The sequence below is a fragment of the Salvelinus fontinalis genome, chromosome 4, assembly GCF_029448725.1.
Source record: "Salvelinus fontinalis isolate EN_2023a chromosome 4, ASM2944872v1, whole genome shotgun sequence".
Taxonomy (NCBI): domain Eukaryota; kingdom Metazoa; phylum Chordata; class Actinopteri; order Salmoniformes; family Salmonidae; genus Salvelinus; species Salvelinus fontinalis.
In genome coordinates, this window is record NC_074668.1 from 83182426 (window position 1) to 83190375 (window position 7950).

Consider the following 7950-nt stretch of genomic DNA (forward strand, 5'->3'; position numbering starts at 1 on the left):
AGACTGGAGACTAGAGAGACTAGAGAGACTAGAGAGACTAGAGAGAGAAGAGAGACTAGAGAGAGACTAGAGAGACTAGAGAGAGACTAGAGAGAGAAGAGAGACTAGAGAGACTAGAGAGACTGGAGACTAGAGAGACTAGAGAGACTAGAGAGACTAGAGAGAGAAGAGAGACTAGAGAGACTAGAGACTAGAGAGACTAGAGAGACTAGAGAGAGACTAGAGAGACTAGAGACTAGAGAGACTAGAGAGACTATCAATCAATCAATCAAGTTTATTTTATATAGCCCTTCGTACATCAGCTAATGTCTCGAAGTGCTGTACAGAGACCCAGCCTAAAACCCCAAACAGCTAGAATGCAGGTGTAGAAGCACGGTGGCTAGGAAAAACTCCCTAGAAAGGCCAAAACCTAGGAAGAAACCTAGAGAGGAACCAGGCTATGAGGGGTGGCCAGTCCTCTTCTGGCTCTGCCGGGTGGAGATTATAACAGAACTATGCCAAGATGTTCAAAAATGTTCATAAGTGACAAGCATGGTCAAATAATAATCATGAATAATATTCAGTTGGCTTTTCATAGCCGATCATTAAGAGTTGAAAAACAACAGGTCTGGGACAGGTGGCGGTTCCATAACCGCAGGCAGAACAGCAGCAAGGCCAGGCGGACTGGGGACAGCAAGGAGTCACCACGCCCGGCAGTCCCGACGTATGGTCCCAGGGCTCAGGTCCTCCGAGAGAAAGAAAGAGAGAAGGAGAAAATTAGAGAGAGCCAAGATTTTCAAAATGTTCATAAATGACAAGCATGGTCAAATAATAATCAGGAATAAATCTGTTGGCTTTTCATAGCCGATCATTAAGAGTTGAAAACAGCAGGTCTGGGACAGGTAGGGGTTCCGTAACCGCAGGCAGAACCGTTGAAACTGGAATAGCAGCAAGGCCAGGTGGACTGGGGGCAGCAGGGAGTCGTCATGCCCGGTAGTCCTGACGTATGGTCCTAGGGCTCAGGTTCTCAGAGAGAGAAAGAAAGAGAGAACGAGAGAATTAGAGAAAGCATACTTAAATTCACACAGGACACCGGATAAGACAGGAGAAGTACTCCAGGTATAACCAACTGACCCTAGCCCCCCGACACAAACTACTGCAGCATAAATACTGGAGGCTGAGACAGGAGCGGTCAGGAGACACTGTGGCCCCATCCGAAGGTACCCCCGGACAGGGCCAAATAGGAAGGATATAACCCCACCCACTTTGCCAAAGCACAGCCCCCGCACCACTGGAGGGATATCTTCAACCACCAACTTATAATCCTGAGACAAGGCCGAGTATAGCCAACAAAGATCTCCGCCACGGCACAAACCAAGGGGGGGCGCCAACCCAGACAGGAAGATCACGTCAGTAACTCAACCCACTCAAGTGACGCACCCCTCCCAGGGACGGCATGAAAGAGCACCAGTAAGCCAGTGACTCAGCCCCTGTAACAGGGTTAGAGGCAGAGAATCCCAGTGGAGAGAGGGGAACCGGCCAGGCAGAGACAGCAAGGGTGGTTCGTTGCTCCAGAGCCTTTCCGTTCACCTTCACACTCCTGGGCCAGACTACACTCAATCATATGACCTACTGAAGAGATAAGTCTTCAGTAAAGATTTAAAGGTTGAGACCGAGTCTGCGTCTCTCACATGGGTAGGCAGACTGTTCCATAAAAATGGAGATCTATAGGAGAAAGCCCTGCCTCCCACTGTTTGCTTAGAAATTCTAGGGACAATTAGGAGGCCTGCGTCTTGTGACCGTAGCGTACGTATTGGTATGTACGGCAGGACCAACTCGGAAAGATAGGTAGGAGCAAGCCCATGTAACGCTTTATAGGTTAACAGTAAAACCTTGAAATCAGCCCTTGCCTTAACAGGAAGCCAGTGTAGGGAAGCTAGCACTGGAGTAATATGATCAAATTTCTTGGTTCTAGTCAGGATTCTAGCAGCCGTATTTAGCACTAACTGAAGTTTATTTAGTGCTTTATCCGGGTAGCCGGAAAGTAGAGCATTGCAGTAGTCTAACCTAGAAGTAACAAATGCATGGATTAATTTTTCTGCATCATTTTAGAGAGAGACTAGAGAGACTAGAGAGACTAGAGAGACTAGAGAGACTAGAGAGATTAGAGAGACTAGAGAGACTAGAGAGACTAGAGAGACTAGAGAGACTAGCGAGACTAGAGAGACTAGAGAGATTAGAGAGACTAGCGAGACTAGAGAGACTAGAGAGAGAAGAGACCAGAGAGAGACGATAGGAATATCCAGATATTAAGGTGTATTCCTATCTTAGCAAACTATTTGACATTTAAAAGTAATATATAGATAAGTGAAGATGCAGCACTATCTTCTTACATTACCTTTAAAACAGTTGGAGGACACGCAAGTAATATATTACATATTATGGACTACAATAAGACAGTAATATATTACATATTATGGACTACAATAAAACAGTAATATATTACATATTATGGACTACAATAAGACAGTAATATATTACACATTATGGACTACAATAAGACAGTAATATATTACATATTATGGACTACAATAAGAGTAATATATTACATATTATGGACTACAATAAGACAGTAATATATTACGGACTACACTAAGACAGTAATATATTACATATTATGGACTACACTAAGACAGTAATATATTACACATTATGGACTACACTAAGACAGTAATATATTACACATTATGGACTACACTAAGACAGTAATATATTACATATTATGGACTACACTAAGACAGTAATATATTATGGACTACACTAAGACAGTAATATATTACACATTATGGACTACAATAAGACAGTAATATATTACATATTATGGACTATACTAAGACAGTAATCTATTACATATTATGGACTACAATAAGACAGTAATATATTACACATTATGGACTACACTAAGACAGTAATATATTACATATTATGGACTACAATAAGACAGTAATATATTACACATTATGGACTACACTAAGACAGTAATATATTACATATTATGGACTACACTAAGACAGTAATATATTACACATTATGGACTACACTAAGACAGTAATATATTATGGACTACACTAAGACAGTAATATATTACACATTATGGACTACAATAAGACAGTAATATATTACATATTACAGACTACAATAAGACAGTAATATATTATGGACTACACTAAGACAGTAATATTTTACACATTATGGACTACAATAAGACAGTAATATATTACATATTATGGACTACACTAAGACAGTAATATATTATGGACTACAATAAGACAGTAATATATTACATATTATGGACTACACTAAGACAGTAATATATTACACATTATGGACTACAATAAGACAGTAATATATTACATATTATGGACTACACTAAGACAGTAATATATTACACATTATGGACTACACTAAGACAGTAATATATTACACATTATGGACTACACTAAGACAGTAATATATTACATATTATGGACTACACTAAGACAGTAATATATTACACATTATGGACTACAATAAGACAGTAATATATTACATATTATGGACTACACTAAGACAGTAATATATTACATATTATGGACTACAATAAGACAGTAATATATTACATATTATGGACTACACTAAGACAGTAATATATTACACATTATGGACTACAATAAGACAGTAATATATTACATATTATGGACTACACTAAGACAGTAATATATTATGGACTACAATAAGACAGTAATATATTACATATTATGGACTACACTAAGACAGTAATATATTACACATTATGGACTACACTAAGACAGTAATATATTACACATAAGACACTAATATATTACAATAAGACAGTAATATATTACACATTATGGACTACAATAGTGCCTCCATAACATATTTATTACATAGCCTAATTTGCATACAGTATATGATCTCTTATTCTTCTTGTGCTGAGACGTGTTTTTTTCTCTCTAGAAGATAAGAGAGAGAGAGAGTAAGACAATAAGACAGTAATATATTATGGACTACACTAAGACAGTAATATTTTACACATTATGGACTACAATAAGACAGTAATATATTACATATTATGGACTACACTAAGACAGTAATATATTATGGACTACAATAAGACAGTAATATATTACATATTATGGACTACAATAAAACAGTAATATATTACATATTATGGACTACAATAAGACAGTAATATATTACACATTATGGACTACAATAAGACAGTAATATATTACATATTATGGACTACAATAAGAGTAATATATTACATATTATGGACTACAATAAGACAGTAATATATTACGGACTACACTAAGACAGTAATATATTACATATTATGGACTACACTAAGACAGTAATATATTACACATTATGGACTACACTAAGACAGTAATATATTACACATTATGGACTACACTAAGACAGTAATATATTACATATTATGGACTACACTAAGACAGTAATATATTATGGACTACACTAAGACAGTAATATATTACACATTATGGACTACAATAAGACAGTAATATATTACATATTATGGACTATACTAAGACAGTAATCTATTACATATTATGGACTACAATAAGACAGTAATATATTACACATTATGGACTACACTAAGACAGTAATATATTACATATTATGGACTACAATAAGACAGTAATATATTACACATTATGGACTACACTAAGACAGTAATATATTACATATTATGGACTACACTAAGACAGTAATATATTACACATTATGGACTACACTAAGACAGTAATATATTATGGACTACACTAAGACAGTAATATATTACACATTATGGACTACAATAAGACAGTAATATATTACATATTACAGACTACAATAAGACAGTAATATATTATGGACTACACTAAGACAGTAATATTTTACACATTATGGACTACAATAAGACAGTAATATATTACATATTATGGACTACACTAAGACAGTAATATATTATGGACTACAATAAGACAGTAATATATTACATATTATGGACTACACTAAGACAGTAATATATTACACATTATGGACTACAATAAGACAGTAATATATTACATATTATGGACTACACTAAGACAGTAATATATTACACATTATGGACTACACTAAGACAGTAATATATTACACATTATGGACTACACTAAGACAGTAATATATTACATATTATGGACTACACTAAGACAGTAATATATTACACATTATGGACTACAATAAGACAGTAATATATTACATATTATGGACTACACTAAGACAGTAATATATTACATATTATGGACTACAATAAGACAGTAATATATTACATATTATGGACTACACTAAGACAGTAATATATTACACATTATGGACTACAATAAGACAGTAATATATTACATATTATGGACTACACTAAGACAGTAATATATTATGGACTACAATAAGACAGTAATATATTACATATTATGGACTACACTAAGACAGTAATATATTACACATTATGGACTACACTAAGACAGTAATATATTACACATAAGACACTAATATATTACAATAAGACAGTAATATATTACACATTATGGACTACAATAGTGCCTCCATAACATATTTATTACATAGCCTAATTTGCATACAGTATATGATCTCTTATTCTTCTTGTGCTGAGACGTGTTTTTTTCTCTCTAGAAGATAAGAGAGAGAGAGAGACGGGCTCTTTATCGCAGATACAACAGTCCACAGCACTGTCTCTCTGTATAGTACATCATGTCCCGATCTAACTTTGTTTAACGAGGTCACGATTCTGGCGCTCTGGAACGCATCGGTATCCAATGGATAAGCAGCTGCAAGACGACACACCCCTTTATGCATCGGGATGGCACGCCCCCAGCATGGAAACAGCTTCTAGTCGACTCGGCACATTGACCTGTCACAATGCAGGAGACAACTAGGGAAATATCACTGGGATGGAGTATGTTCATTTGGCTAAAGAAAGAAAGAAAAGTTATCATTTCATAACTGTTTAATTTCCCAAAGACCGGAAAGGGATTCATACTCGACGTGTTTACGTTTAGATTTTTCAAAAAAAATCTAGGATGGCAATTCCATGGAGAAGCCGGTAACACGTATTATGTGAGTTGTTTCCTATCGATAGCATCCTGAGACCAAAGCTACCTCCATAATCACATAAAGGGATCAACCCGACTGAAATCCTTTAAACCAGAACATAGTTGTTATATTTGAATGTCACCCATTACGCATCGGTGTTCCGTCTGAAAGGATATGGATCATTTCGCCGCTGAGTGCCTTGTGTCTATGTCCAGCCGGGCTATCGTTCACCCTAAAGAGAACAGAGAGTTCAAAACGGAACCAGCCGCCTGCTATCCAAGGAACGACGGGGACGACATGGTCAAAGACAACTCCTCTCTTTTCGTGGTGGCGAGGATTCTAGCGGATTTTAACCAGCAGGTACCCACGACTACTAGCGATATTGCCGAGCAGGCAAACATACAAGAAGGGTGCGTATCGCCAGCTCAAGTCACAGAGGATGGGAATACTGCCACACCTATCCTCGTCAGCCCCGCCGCCGACCTCACACAAAGAGGCAGTAAACGTGTCAGAGGTCGATCCGAACCGGAATCGCCTCAGAAAAAGCACAAATGTCATTATTCAGGTTGTGAAAAAGTTTACGGGAAGTCGTCCCACCTCAAAGCGCACCTAAGGACACACACAGGTCAGTTCCCTTTAAAAAACAATTTACATTCAAATACATTATTTATGTGATATTATACTCCCCATCGGTTTCACTAGTAGCCTAGTATTATGAAGGGCTGGGTGTGAATAGTGACGAATAGTGACCCTAAATTGGACGTGAGCCAACGCATTGATGCAATGCACAACGTGTCACATACGGTCGCTCACGGTTAACTATTCTATTGACCCGTTGCACATAAAAAAAAAACGCTTTAAGAAAAACAAATTATCTAACTATTCTGTTAATATAAACTTAACTCTGTAAACGACCCTCTCTGAAACAATGTTAGAGTTGCGGTGAATGAGAGAGCTGCGTTACATTGTAGTATTGTCTGTATTCACTGGCCGGTGGATAAGTTGAGCGCGTGTAGAAAGCACTCAACTCAATGACCTGCCGTATGGCTGATGTAGAACAGCAGGTGCAGCGTAAGGGGATTCATACAACTAACGGAAGTATACCACTATGGGCTTGTTTCAGTTGACAGAAAAAACACAAGAAACACACTGAACATAACGACAACAACAAAACTATTTGACTTTATCACAAAACGTTTCTGGAAAAAGTCAAATCTATTTATTTACTGTAAGCAATAAATCCTATAGGAAAGGATGGATGGAGGGAGGGAGAGAAAGAGAGAGATAGACAGAGAGGGTAAAGAGAGAAAGAGTGAGAGAGAGAGAGAGATGGTAAGTGTGACTCTAAGCTCTTTGTTTTGCTGTGGGAGGATGGACCACACCCCCTTCACTGGCTCCTCACTAGTTACCACAGCCACAAAGTCATAATTATGGAAAAACCGCGCCTATTTCTACAATTTATCTTTTTAAAATTGGATTTTAACTCTAACCTTAAATTAAGACAAAAAAAAGCTATTTTTGTTTTCATGAATTTGTAAAAATATAGCCAATTTTCACTTCGTGCTTGTGGTAACTAGTGACAACCCCTTCCCTGCCAACACCAGAGTTCTCTCTCTCTCTCTCTCTCTCTCTCTCTCTCTGTCTCTCTCTCTCTCTCAGTCTCTCTCGCTCTCTGTTTCTCTCTCTCTCTCTGTTTCTCTCTCTGTCTGTCTCTCTCTCTCTCTCTCAGTCTCTCTCTCGGCTCCAGGCCCAGCCCCAGACACACAGTCTGCCTGCCTTACAGCTGATCTGTGCAGCAACAGACTCAGCTAGCAG

General features: G+C 37.5%; 1 long non-coding RNA gene across 1 annotated transcript; it reads right to left on the reverse strand.

Annotated features, from left to right (window-relative positions):
- Positions 1 to 251: 251 nt before the first annotated feature.
- On the reverse strand, positions 252 to 5613 carry LOC129854527 (uncharacterized). Its single transcript, XR_008759312.1, has 2 exons — positions 3945 to 5613; positions 252 to 1005 (listed from the first exon to the last, which is right to left on the reverse strand). It is a non-coding gene; the product is annotated as an uncharacterized LOC129854527 (long non-coding RNA).
- Positions 5614 to 7950: the final 2337 nt, after the last annotated feature.